Source organism: Coccinella septempunctata, chromosome 1 (assembly GCF_907165205.1).
Source record: "Coccinella septempunctata chromosome 1, icCocSept1.1, whole genome shotgun sequence".
In the NCBI taxonomy this organism is placed as follows: Eukaryota; Metazoa; Arthropoda; class Insecta; order Coleoptera; family Coccinellidae; genus Coccinella; species Coccinella septempunctata.
Window position 1 is genome coordinate 57,326,229 of NC_058189.1, and position 13,665 is coordinate 57,339,893.

The 13,665-nt window shown below is 34.7% G+C and overlaps 1 protein-coding gene across 3 annotated transcripts in view; it reads left to right on the forward strand.

The window, feature by feature from the left end:
* Window positions 1-241: 241 nt before the first annotated feature.
* Window positions 242-13,665, forward strand: part of LOC123317817 (midkine-B-like) — a 145,658-nt gene continuing 132,234 nt past the window's right edge. Inside the window, exon 1 of one of the 3 annotated variants that reach the window (XM_044904434.1) lies at window positions 242-439. The gene's annotated coding sequence lies outside the window, so the exon portion shown is untranslated. The remainder of the gene's footprint in view (window positions 440-13,665) is intronic. The other 2 variants (XM_044904439.1, XM_044904429.1) reach the window with 2 other exon arrangements.

A 13,665-nucleotide genomic window follows, 5' to 3' on the forward strand; every position in this document is an offset into this window, starting at 1 on the left:
GCTGTTCCTCATTTGTTTACATCGCATCAAGTAGCCGGTAAACAATGTCAGGACTCTTTTGTGTTTTATATCGAGCATGGCTCACTTCGGCTGGATACAGTACAACAAACTCCACTTTCCAGGTCTGTATTATGGGTTCCTGCAGTCTGTATCTGTAAGGACGTTGTGCAAAGCGTTGCTCTCGACTCAAAACCCCCGCCCGCCAAGCTGCTGCTGCTGCCATCCTAGTCGGCTGTGCAGTAATCAATAGGCTCTGTTCTCTTCGGCGCTCGCTGATCTCAGTGTTCTGCTCTACTCCTTTCAGAACTCGTCGGTCTGCCGCTTTGCGTTCGTTGCTTTGCCCTAGTCGTTTCGTGACAGTGCCACAAATCACAACACCCGTCGAGTTTTCTTAAGGGATCCCTTTGCGATATATCAAGAACAAGAAACGTCAGAGAAGGTGAGTGGATAACTCTTCTGTGTACATACGTAGATCGAGGCGCGATGTTTGAGGGATGGGACGGTAGAAAATAAGAAAATATCGCGGATGAATCAGTGTCCGATCGAGAAAATTTATCTGTGTCATTTTTCGGTTCACTTGAGATCGACACGGATAAATTTATAGGTTGTTGAAACTACAATAGAAAATGAGGAAAATTTTTTCATTATCATATGCGGAAGATTTGGAAGAAAGTCAATGTCTTGAAGATTTTTTTTACGAAATGTGATATAATATATCGCTTACTACTCTTTTATTGACTTTTTTGGAAAATTAGAAATTCTTCGTTCAGTGAATCCAAATCTGTTTTTTTATTTTACATATCTACATACACTGTTGTTAAATCCAGGATCCACCTGAGAAAGAGCTTGTTTTTTCTATTCACTCAATTTATCCTTATTATAGAAACTAGAACAAAAAATAGGTATCTGAATTATTGGTATCCAATTTTTCATTTTTATGAAATAAGGAACACATGAAGGTTTACATTTATTAATTCGCCACCAACTCCATTTATTTATAATGATTCAGAAAACAGAGATTTGAAATATTCGAATTATCTCAAATTCTCCTTCCTACGTACAAACTCTTATGAGTAAGAGCACATTTACTTAAACTTGTAGGTACCTATCGAAGAGAAATATACTCATATTTCTTTACTTTACGTCTTATACAAGGTGAATCTTTGACTCGTACAAATATTTTAACAGTAGATTCTTGAGGTAAAAAAAAAACACTTTTTTCCTTTACCAACTTTTCCGAATCGGCTATGTTCAAAAGATACAGGGTGTTGAGAAACCATAAAAAATGTTATTTTTAGTTGTATCTCACAAACGGTTTTATCGAATAATGAATTCCGGAATGTACCTTTTCATTTATTTGATGAATCTTCTTCGAACACAAGATATCACCCACATCTTCCAGTTTTCTCATTATGACCATTACGTACCATAAAATTACCAAAAATTCAAAGAACTCAATTTTTGAAAGTAAGTTAGACGCTATCTAATGAATATTTGAACGTTTTGTGAATTAAAAGTATTCGTCATATTTTCTCGTATAATGCGCCGTTTTCGAGTAATTTGGTATTCAAAAATAAAAAATATCTGTGAAATTAGAGAAATTGGGTATCTACTCTGATCGAACTGTTCTTAAAATATTCACAGATGTGTACAGTCACAGATTTAGGCTAATTGACCTGAAGGTAATTTTGTTTTTACAGGGGTGGCACAGCGCATTATAAAAATTTAGAATGGCTATATATTTTTATCAGGGCCGAAAAAAAGTGTTTTTTTTTTACCTCAAGCTCGACCTCAAGAATCTACAGTTAAAATATTTGTACGAGTCAAAATCTGACCCTGTATTTTCTCATCACTTTTACGAAGGAATTTTCATTAATGAAAATTGGGTTTGAGTATTCGATATATCCTGAATTTTTCTCAGCATACTCTCGGTTCTCAAAAATTACGTTTCACTTTGCGTACATCTGAAAAGGGCAATACTAAGCTTATTCTGGATAAATAATCATTTTGAATTAACCAGCTTTACAATCATTCACAAAATTCTGAAACAGTAATGTATGAAGGATTATTTATTAGCAGTGATGAAAATTATGTTATCACTGATAATAAATAGCTTCTATAATGAAGTGAATTATTGACAAAATGAACGAATATAGGTATCGCATTGCCACAAAATATATTTTTTGTTAACCCCTCACTCCTTCTCTGAAATTGTATAGACACAAGAATGTTCCATTTCTCTCCAAACTCGTGGATATATATTCATAAAGAATTTTTTTTCTATAGTTAAAATTTCAAAATGAGTAAAATTAATATTTCATATCCATAATTCCGATTTTTTCCTCATCAGTAAAAATTCACGAAACTAGAACACCTTCAGTGAGGAAAAGATACCTATATCTCATTTTTCGAATATATTATAAACGGCGCCTCTATTCATGCGTGGCTTTTATCGACAGCCATCTCTCGATAAATTCGAAATGATAAAGGTCTACGTAATGCATTGTGTCTTAAAAGCCTATATCTCATCTTTGAAGATCCTATTCGATCCTTCGGTGACGTATGAATATCGTTCTGAATATTCAGTGAACATCAGAAACTTGCAATTCAAGGAGAAAGCCTTTTTGTATCCAGGAGGGATATTAGGTTATGTCTGCCAATATTATCGTTGTTTTCAGAGGAAAATTTTTTTCAGCAGCCATCTATTTAGACTTTCGTTCACCAAATTTCAATACACATAAAAATACAAATATATCTATGTTATCTATATCTTTGGTTTTATGAATAGTTGATGTCAAATATTGGAGTTTCATGATATCTGACATCAAGTTTTCATTGCTCCATAGACATCATATACCTACAGTGTGATTCTTTGACAAAAGCCACAATACAGAAGATTTTCGAAAATAGATTTTTCGTCTGATGAAGGAGTCTGATATAGACTCCGAAACGTTACCACATAAAATTATAATTTCAACGTTATTTATTTTCAGTTCATTGTCAGGCAATAATATTTTCTAGTTAATTTGCAGGCTGTTGAAAAACCATAAAAAATGTTATTTTCAGACTCACAAACGGTTCTATCGAATGAAATTAATTTCGGAATATAGTTTTTCATTTATTGCTTTTTCGTACACAAGATATCTACGTCTTCAAGTTTTCTCATTATGACCATTACGTACTATGAAAATACCAAAAATTCAAAGAACCCAACTCTTGAAACTAAGTTGGACGCTATCTGATGAATATTTGAACGTTTTATAAAATAAAAGTATTCTTCATATTTTCTCGTTTAATGCGCCGTTTTCGAGTAAATTGGTTTATCAAAAGTTAAAAAGTATCTGTGAAATTTGAAACTTGGGTACTTTGGCTGGATACAACTCTGTTTAAAAGATTCACAGATGTGTAGTGTCACAGATTTAGTTGGTTATTCTGAAGGTAATTTTGTTTTTCCAGGGGTGGCATAGCGTATTATGAAAACTTGAAATGGCTATATATTGTTATCAGGGCCGAACCGGAAAAAATAGTATGGGAAAAAATGTTTCTTTTGACCTCAAGAATCCACTGTTAAAATATTTGTACGAGTCAAAGATTTGCCTGTATATTTTCCGCATTTCTGTTTTGCATTTCCTAAGATCATTCATATCAGGAAAAATTTGCCAGTTATTTCTGAATTTATTGAGCAAGAAAAATTTCCAGGGTTTTCAAAAAGAATCAATCTATGTTGGACCCCTGTACAACATAATTGAAATCAAACGGGCAATCATGCCCTCACAAAATAGAATCTGGAATGAGGTGGAATGTCAGTGTAATTTTCAACGAAACACATCTCCGTTCTAAAGCACATGTTTGGGTCTGTATTCCAGATGACACTTGTGCAGTGCCCTAGTTGCACTCAGGTACCGAGAAACGAATTGCCTAAAGAGGGTTTTTAAAATAGCATCCATTTTAAGTGTCCACATGTGCGACTGTAATTGACGTTGATGAGTTGAAATTTGAGACTGGCTTACTCAGACTCATTAGCTTGAATGTTCCAAAAAATTAATGGATGGTGGAGGATATGGATAAAATTATTCGTGAGTTCATCAGGAGCTGAAAATTTGCTAGTATATAGCTCGAAACTCAAACTCGCAGATTTTAATCACTTCAAATTAGTACATTACAGGGTGTTTCTATGACTCGTAAAAATATTTTAACTGTAGATTCTTGGGGACAAAAGAAACACTTTTTTCTTTCATTATATTTTCCGGATCTACTCGGTTTTAAAGATACAGCATGTTGAAAAACCATAAAAAAAATATTTTTAGTTATATCTCACAAACGGTTCTATCGAATGAATGAATGAATTTTTGTCTAACTCAAGATATCACCCACGTCTTTCAGTTTTTTTATTATGTCCATTACGTACCATATAAATACCAAAAATTCAAAAAACCCAACTCTTGAAACTAAGTTGGACTCTATCTAATGAATTTTCGAACGTTTTGTGAAATTGAAGTATTCTTTTTATTTTTTGTATAATACGCCGTTAAGTAAATTGATGAAAGAAGAAATGAAAAATATACGAAAAATATGGTACTTTGACCGAATGCAACTCTTCTAAAAAGATCCACAGATGTGTAGTGTCATAGATTTAGCTAGTTATTCTGAAGGTAATTCTGTTTTTCCTGGGATGGCATAGCTCATTATGAAAACTTGAAATGGCTATATCTTTTTATCGGAAAAAATGGTATAGGAAAAAAGTGTTTCTTTTGACCTCAAGAATCTACTGTTGAAATATTTGTACGAGTCAAAGAATAACCCTGCAGTATTCAACGAGTGTGTAGCTATGTCAAATTTTCCAATAGAAAGGATTTACAAAGCGAAAATTTTATTTTATGAATTGTCTCATCAAAAATATGCCTCTAAAAGAACAATACTCTAAAGAATACTTGAAACAAGCTTGTTGAGGACAAACCAAGTATGTAGGTACTAAATTTCCAAGAGTTTTTTTCCATGTTATTCAAATATAGAAATAAATTCAATTATGAGGATAATATAATATTAATTTCAAAACTTCCTAAAAGAATCATACTTTTAGCTTCTACAACTATGTAACATTTCAAAGTTTCCGTTTGAGTTGTGCTTTGCATTCATCAAATCATCAAATGTTCAGCAAACGTTGAATTTCCGGTGCGCCTAGTGAAACAATTCCTGTGTTCTAAAATATTCTCCTCTGAAATTTCAAAATAATTATTCTTTTTGAGATTTAGTTTCAGCACCATTGTGCCATTGTGCTCATATAGTTACCCATAGTGCATGATAAATGAGTTTTACAAAAACCTGTCTATTTCTTTTGAAGATATACTACACTGAAAAATATTTGTATTTTCTTTGCGCATTCGCCATTTTGCGAAAATATGACCTTGCGAAATTCGATCTATCTGTTTGGCTCTGTTGACTGGCGTGAATTCAATGACTTTTCTTCACATCTACATCTCTGAAAGTTGAAAAGAATCTTTCATGGATTCTCCTCACGATTGGTATCCAGTTATATCAGTCGTTATTTATATTCTCCGTGCTCGTTGCATCTTCAAGTTGGCGCCTCATCATTATTGCTTACATTCGTTACATACATAGTTCCATTCCTTGTGAGAAGTAGTAAACTCATCTCGAATTTCTCATAGAAGTTCCCTTGATGAGGAAACTTCATGTAATTGGATATTTCTATCATATTTCAACTTTCGTTCGAGAAATGGTGATGAAGAATATTCGTTTCAAAGTTCCGAAACTTTAAGGTGAATCTGTACACTTGAGATTTTTTTCTGGGAAGGAAAGAATATCAACGTAGTTTTCTGGAGAAGTTCGATATTTTCTGAAAGATTGGTTCCTTCTCATTGAAATCTATTAGAGGTAATGAATTTCGATAATGTACCTTGTCCTAAAATTTTTATATTCAACATTTCTAGGTTTTATATTAGATATCAAAATTAATTGGACATTGCCTTTCCATCATTAATCATCATATTATTGAAATTGAAGATAAAACTGAAAAAATTCATTCTTTAGTGACTCATTAAAAATTAAGAATTTATATTGGCTAAATGTTATCAAATATCAGTGTACAGGGTGGTTCACAATGAAGTCCGGCATTTCCGATAACTTTTGATATGAGTGCCATTTGCAATATAATTCTTGTAGCCTTAGGTTTTTTCTGATATAGAATACAAGCCTTATCTTATAAAAAATTGATTAGAAAATTCACTCAGTCATTCATTCATTCTTTACTGTATCCTCTTACGAGAATAAATCTACAAAAAGACTCAAAACAAAACTACTTGCGACCGTGTGCCCTCCTGTGACTGAAGTGACCCAACCGTGATCTACAGATCCTTCCACACTCCGGGCATGGATAGATAGTCAGCAACCAGATCTGGCCGCCGCTGTATTCTTCTCGAGTCTTCATTATAACTATGTGTGCCAAAGACCTCGCTGTGATCTGTCTAGCGCTAGTTGTTCCCAGTTATGAATGGCATTAACTGATTTCAGGGATTGATGCAGTATATCCTTAAACCGCTTATACTGGCCTCCTGGTTTCCGAGCTCCCTTTGTGAATTCGCCATACAGAGCCATTTTGGGGAATCTTGTGTCTTGCATCCTCAGAATGTGGCCGCTCCAACTGAGTCGGGCCCTCGTTACTTGAGTCTCAATTGTTGTACAACTCGCGCGTTGCAAGACTTCTGCATTCGAAACTTTGTGGAAGCATCTGATGGGCATTATTTGTCTTAGATGACGTTGTTGCGTTTGTTGAAGCAGTTTAATATGTTGCCCGTAGGGCGTCCAGCTTTCGCTTTCGTAAAGAAGCGTTGGGGGAACCACTCCTTTGTAAACTGTCTTGGTCTTCAAATTAAGGTCGTGATTTTGAAACACTCTGTCCTTTAGCTTCCAGAATGCCCGTGATGCCGAATTGATACGGTTGTGTATTTCCGTGTCCAGGTTAGCCCTAGTATTTATGAAGCTTCCCAAGTATTTGAACTGCTCGACCTGTTCTGGTGTTTCATCCTCCAGGCTGCTATCTGTTTGAAGGCTTTCTGGCGGACTCATCAGGATTTTGGTTTTGCCAATATTGAGTCTAAGGCCAAAAGTTTCGTATATATGTTTATAGGTGTCCAGCATTATATGTAGATCCTCTGAGATGCTAGCGATAACTGCGCAGTCGTCTGCATATTAAAGTTCCGTAACTTTGTATGGGTTTCTGCTCCGAGGCGCTTCAGGATAAACAATCCTCCAAGATGAGATAAAAACTAGATTACATTTTTTTTTCGGTTTCTAGGGAAGTGCGAATTGGCAGTTACCATTACTGTTTTTGTAGAATTCCATAAAGTCGTTGTTATCTTCTCTTAAACATATGGAAAACCACACATTTCTCCAAATTTTGTATTTTCTTTTCAATTCCTCATAATATAGGCAAAAGGCTTGAGCATTCTATGGTTCTCAGGCCAATACCTGCCTCTTTTCTGTTGGCATAGATGTGAGTGTGCACCAATCAAAATTCTAGAAAAAAACAACTAGCTGGCCTGATGTTTAGTTTCTCCCTGTCACTTCTTCTGACGGTATTTCATGCTCAGTACATTTCTCCATGTTCGTGAACCACCCTGTAGATCAACGAAAGGAAAATCATTAGTCAAATCAATATGTAGATGGAGTCCGGAAGAATTGCTCAGGTAGGAGAGAGAGAGAACTACCTCAAATATTTAAATTCAAATTTCGCGCTACCGGTATCGTAAATGGCTTGGCGGCAAACTTGTAACAAGGCTCAAGTAGTGACGGCTCCATTTTGTCCGCCATCAGAACAGTTCGGGAGTGAGAGGTTTGAACGTGATTTTGTTGTTAGGAAGTAAGAAATTGAATAATTTTTGTTTGTTACACTGTCTGAAAAGTTTGATAGGTGCGTGGTGTTATTTAGTTTCATTACTTTCATTGATTAATATTGTATCACAAACGATGAGCCGTTTTAATAATAGTTGTAAAAGTTTCAAGAAAACATCTGTTGAATAGGCTAAAAGGGAGTGCGGGAGACTTGACCCATGCTGTGGTCGGGAGACATAATCAGTGGTTCAAGTTTCCCGCACTGAGCTTAGATAATAGTTTGCTTCAAAAAGAAAATTGAATACTAGAAATAAATAGAGAAAATATACAAAGGTGCAAAAAAAAAATTACATCTGGTAAATAAAGGAGAGTGACTCTGAAATAGAAAATATGTAAATATTTCATACATCTGATGATATAGATAATCGTTGGTCATTGGAAATTGTTTTCTTTCAATGTTTTTCCTGATAAACAAACTTATGGTCAAGTTTCTTTCGCCCCCTGTTCAACCCTCCCATGGGTTAGGGAGACATGAGCCAGTTTTCGGTTCCTAAAAAAAGAATTGCTGTACTCAGAATGTTCATCTCACCATCACTCTACTATTTTTTATCGTTAACTATTTGGGCATGTTATCTACACGCAAAAAGAGGGGCTTCAGAGTGGAAAGGGGTTCAACCCTCCCGGACTCCCAATACCACATACAAAAAATACGAATAGCCCGAAGACTAGTGCATACTGCCAGCGTCAGTCAATTAAGTTCTTATGAAAACGGAAATAAAACAAAAATAAACTGAAAAAAAAATGAGTGAAACAAAGAAACAAGAATAGTTATCGATAAATCCCTATGACGCAGAATAGCAACAGATGCGAAAAATTCTCATTGTTTGTGATGGCTCATCAGAACCGACCAGACAATTCGATGATGATTAAATCCAACTACAGTTCCATGCATATTTTATCGAAGGCACGTTCGAACAAAATTAATACCACCAGTGGCATTGAACATTGAATCAATCTGAATTTGACGACGACGGGATTGCGACGGGGTGCTGAACAAAATAAATAATGGCAACTGACGGAAACAAGAACAGACAATTCCAAGGATAGACAATGAATCTCGATTCCAATCAAATATCATTTCGGGGTTTTCAGTACGCCGTTGATTGGATCCAGCGTCAGGATGTTCAACAGGAAAACTGGAGTGGTTGAGGGGGTGACTGACACGCTTGGTTAGTTACTTTTCCTTTGACTGGGGGCCAGATCGTGCTGGAAATTTCGGCGGAGTTAATTTTGATGAAACTGTTGGTGGAAAAAATTAATCTGGGTTTTCGATTGTTTACAGTGCGGTTTGTTCGCTGAGCGTTTCCATATCGTTTATATACAGTGCGAGTCTCAATTCATTTAATAAATCAAATACAGATTTTTGTTGAAAATACAGGGTGTATTTGAAGGTGAGGCTTTTTTTCAACAGAGAACTGGTCAAAATGAAGCGTTTCACCAAAAATTTCTTGATTCGACCATGAGGTTTCGTTTAGAATATTGGCTTGTTCGATATTAACGTGGTAATGGAAATGAAAACTTAGGATTGTCGAATTGTTCTCATTATTTTTCAGTAACTTACACGATTTTATGAAATGGCTTATTTCGATTCCAAAAATCACCGTAGACAGATTCTTTTTGAAAATTAATCAAATTTGGATTTTTCTGTCTTAGTTTTTGTTTTTAGTGTATTTATCCTCAATTCTTTTTGCTTTTGATATTTAATGTTCTCAAATTTTGATCAAAATAAACGTTAGTCTCATGGAATAGACTTTTAGTGCTTTTGCACGTGAATACATGTAAGTATGTGGAATTCTCTAAGAATCTTGCGCAGTAGTTTCAAGAATTTAGTTCTATTTGGCTGAAAACTTAGAGCACTGCTTAATGTTACTCCTTTTCTAGAAGTTATTTTTATATATATTCGGATTAAAGAGGAAGTTCTCAGATACCCATTTGCCCATCTATCGCTGTTGTCTTCGTTATCTAGACCTCTGTCACTCATTGATCGTCTTATTCCCGAAATCCATGTTTTCTTTGGTCTTCCTCTCTTTCTATGTTCTGGAGGTGTCCATCTCCTCAGTCTCTTTGGTAATCTATACTCTCCATCCTTTGGACATGTCCGTAACATACCAGCGGTTTCTTTTCTATACATACTGTGATTGTCTCTTTTATTCTCGTTGGCTATAGATACTAATCAAATTTGGTATTCTCTCCCATTTTGGAAGAGTCCTATACAGGGTGTCCCAAACGTCACACGATAGAGTAGATCAAATATGTACTATCGAATGACACCAACATTAGTTGAGCGAAAATGTACCGTTTCTGAAAAAACCTAACCTAAAGTTGCCGATTTTCGAACTATTTTTTCAATCACAAGGCCAATTTGTGATTAAGGACAGCGTTTTCCTCCCATATTATCACCCCTATAGAGGGGGTTTATTCTGAGTAATAAAAATCATATGGAAGAAACAATTGTTTTAATTTACATTTACTTAGGTTATCGATAAACTACTTAAAATAATTTCAATTAGGGGAGATAAAACAATAACCTTAGTTTAATATAATTCAATAAAATCAATAAAATCGATATCCCTTTTCACAAACTGGCCCTGTGATTAAGAAAAATAGTTCGAAAATTGGCAACTTAAGGTATTTTAATAAAATTCTGATTATTTTGAAAACGGTACATTTTCGTTGAACTAATGTTGGTGTCATTCGATAATATTTGGTCTACTCTATCGTGGTGTGACGTTTGATTCACCAGTTTTGGGACAGCCTGTATATACAGGGTGAGTCTTTGACTCGTACAAATATTTTAAGAGTATATTCTTGAGGTCAGAAGAAACACTTTTTTTTTATACCATTTTTTTCGATTCGGCTCTGATAAAAAGATATAGCCATTTTAAGTTTTCATAATAAGATGAGACACCTCTGGAAAAACAAAATTACCTTCAGATTAACTAGCTGAATCTGTGACACTACACATCTGTGGATCATTTAAACATAGTTGTATTCAGCCAAAGTACTCAATTTTTCAAATTTCACATATACTTTTCAATTTCAGAACATCAAATTCCTCTAAAACGGCTCATTATACGAGAAAATATGAAAAATACTTAAATTTTAAGAAAACATTCAAATTTTCATTAGATCAGCGTCCAACTTGTTTTCAAGAGTTGGGTTCTTTGAATTTTTGGTATTTTCATGGCACCTTATGGTCTTAATGAGAAAACTGGAAGATGTGGGTGATATCTAGTGTTCGAAGAAGATTCATCAAATTAATGAAAAACTTTATTCCGAAATTCGTTTCATTCGATGAAACCGTTTGTGAGAGAACTAAAAATAATTTTTTTATGGTTTTTCAACAGCCTGTATCTTTTGAACTGATTTGATTCGGAAAAAATGGTAAAGAAAAAAAGTGTTGATTTTGACCTCGAGAATCTACTGTTGAAATATTTGTTCGAGTCGAAGACTCACCCTGCATAGGTTCAAATAAATTATTATTATTATAAATTCTTCGATTATCGGCAGATGTTTTCAGGTTGAGGGAGTTCAGGTAAATTTCCTCATTTCCCCAGTTTTCCTTGTCTCCCGAACTGCATCCTATCTGGGAATATTCGGATATTAATAAAGAAAATAAATTATAAGCCGTCCGAACTTCCCGGAAGTTTAATTCAATTAAGCAATCTCATCGGCGAAAACGAATTCGATTTTCAATCTGATGGGGTAATTTACATTTCTTGTTTTAACAGGGTTATTAAACCTCGCACAGTCTACACCGAATCCGCTTTTAGTATTCCGTTCGCCATCACAGTTAAACTCGGATCGCATCAAGTAATGGTTGTGCACTTCCATAATTTCATACCATCTTGAGTTAACTACGTCATTTTGACATTTCGAGGCTCTCACGTATGGAAGGAAAGCACTAATAGTGGAGTTAACTTCGGAGTTTAATGCTGGGACACCATGTGAGAGATAAATATTTACTTTTCGACGGCGGTATACTATTCTAGGCTTATGCTTATGACTTGTCGACAGGCACTTGAACATAAGTATTGATAAGGGAGTAATAATGTGGAATATTATCTGAATTATGGGTTTCGAATATGGATAATTGAATAAGAACTAGAAAATGAATTATGTGATCTTCACTAGGAGATATTGAAAATACTATTATGATAACGAACGAAGGGTAGAGGTTAAATAACTAACTAGAACCTGAGTTCTATGTTGATAATAGATTTTCAACAAGTATCGGCCAAATCAATTCATGTTCGTGTTCATAATGTGTTGATCCTCCGATAGAGGCAAACAAAATTCGATGGCCAAAACACACTGCTCAAAAATTGATATGGATAATTTGCCGACATGTAATGATATACAGGGTTAGAACTATTTTGGGCGGGACTACAGGGATATAGAAAACCGTTATGGCTAGTATCCACCTGAGATAAATTCTCGAGAGAAAGTTTCGAGATTAATCTCAGGGAGTTGTTCATCTTAGCAATTGAGACACGTCCAGTCTCGGAGACTAGTATTGACTTGTGTCGGAGAGTGCTTGAGACTGCTCTCGAGACTTTTTTGTCGCAGGTGGACAGGCACCATTAGAAATACAGGGTTTCTTAAATTACGAAAAAGTTGCGTTATTCAAGGATGAGTGGTTGGGTGTAAAGAGTTCCCAAATATCTCTGATGGATCCTGAGATATCTCGAAAGACTGAAAATCAAGATTATCATTTTTTCTTCATAACTAATTTGTTTTTAAACATAACTACACGAAATTCGGTGTGTTGTCTTAATCCTATATATCGATTATACTGGTGTACAACTTTTTTGTAATATAAGCCACCCTTTATTTTTAACGGTTTTCGATATTCCTATAGTAAGCCCTCTAAATAGTTCTAACCCTGTATAAAGGGAAACGAAAAAAAAAACTATTTTGTATATCTATTTTTAGAGAATAATTCCACTGCGATATTACAATTTACAATCGTGTATATAGACAAGTCAAAGACTCCAGTCTTTGACTTGTAAAGGGTGGGAAAAATTGGTGATACCTGAATTACAATTTTTTCAACCAAACGAGGTAGAGAAAAATGCATGACACATTACGATCGTCTTTTTTCGAGAAACTAATAATGGCATCAACTGCATTCCTCTATTTTAATTTGTTTTCGAGTTATAGGCCTAAATTGAAATTTCAATTATTTTAGTTATTATCTCAGTTTCTGTTTGTGTTAGGATGTTGAAATGAAAACATTATACGGGCACTTTTTTGATTGCAATCCAGTGGCGTACTATGATTTTTTCCACCAGGTATATTTGCTGAGCTATTACATAAAGACAAAGATGTGTTTTTTCTTATGAAAACAGTAGTTCAAAATTACTTAGAAAGACTGAGGGCGATGTATGATACATCTCTGAAACGAAAAAACAATGGCGATTCGTTCTAAATCATTTTAAACTACTGTGATGATAGTTTAGTGTCTGAAAATATAATGAAATGAAATCCTGCTCTGGGTGGTACTTTTTTCAGAATTCAATTCCTGTCTGCATGCCGCTAAACCTTTCATTTCATTTTAAACTACTGTTCTCCTACGAAAAAACACAACTTTATGTTATAGCTCAGTAAATAAACCTGTTGGAAAAAATCATAGTACGCCACTGGATTGCTACCACAAAAAGTGTCTCAATAATGTTTTCATTTCAGAACCTTAGTACAAACAGAAACGGAAATAATGACCAAAGTTGAAATTGCCCAAATTTTTTTTGCCTATAA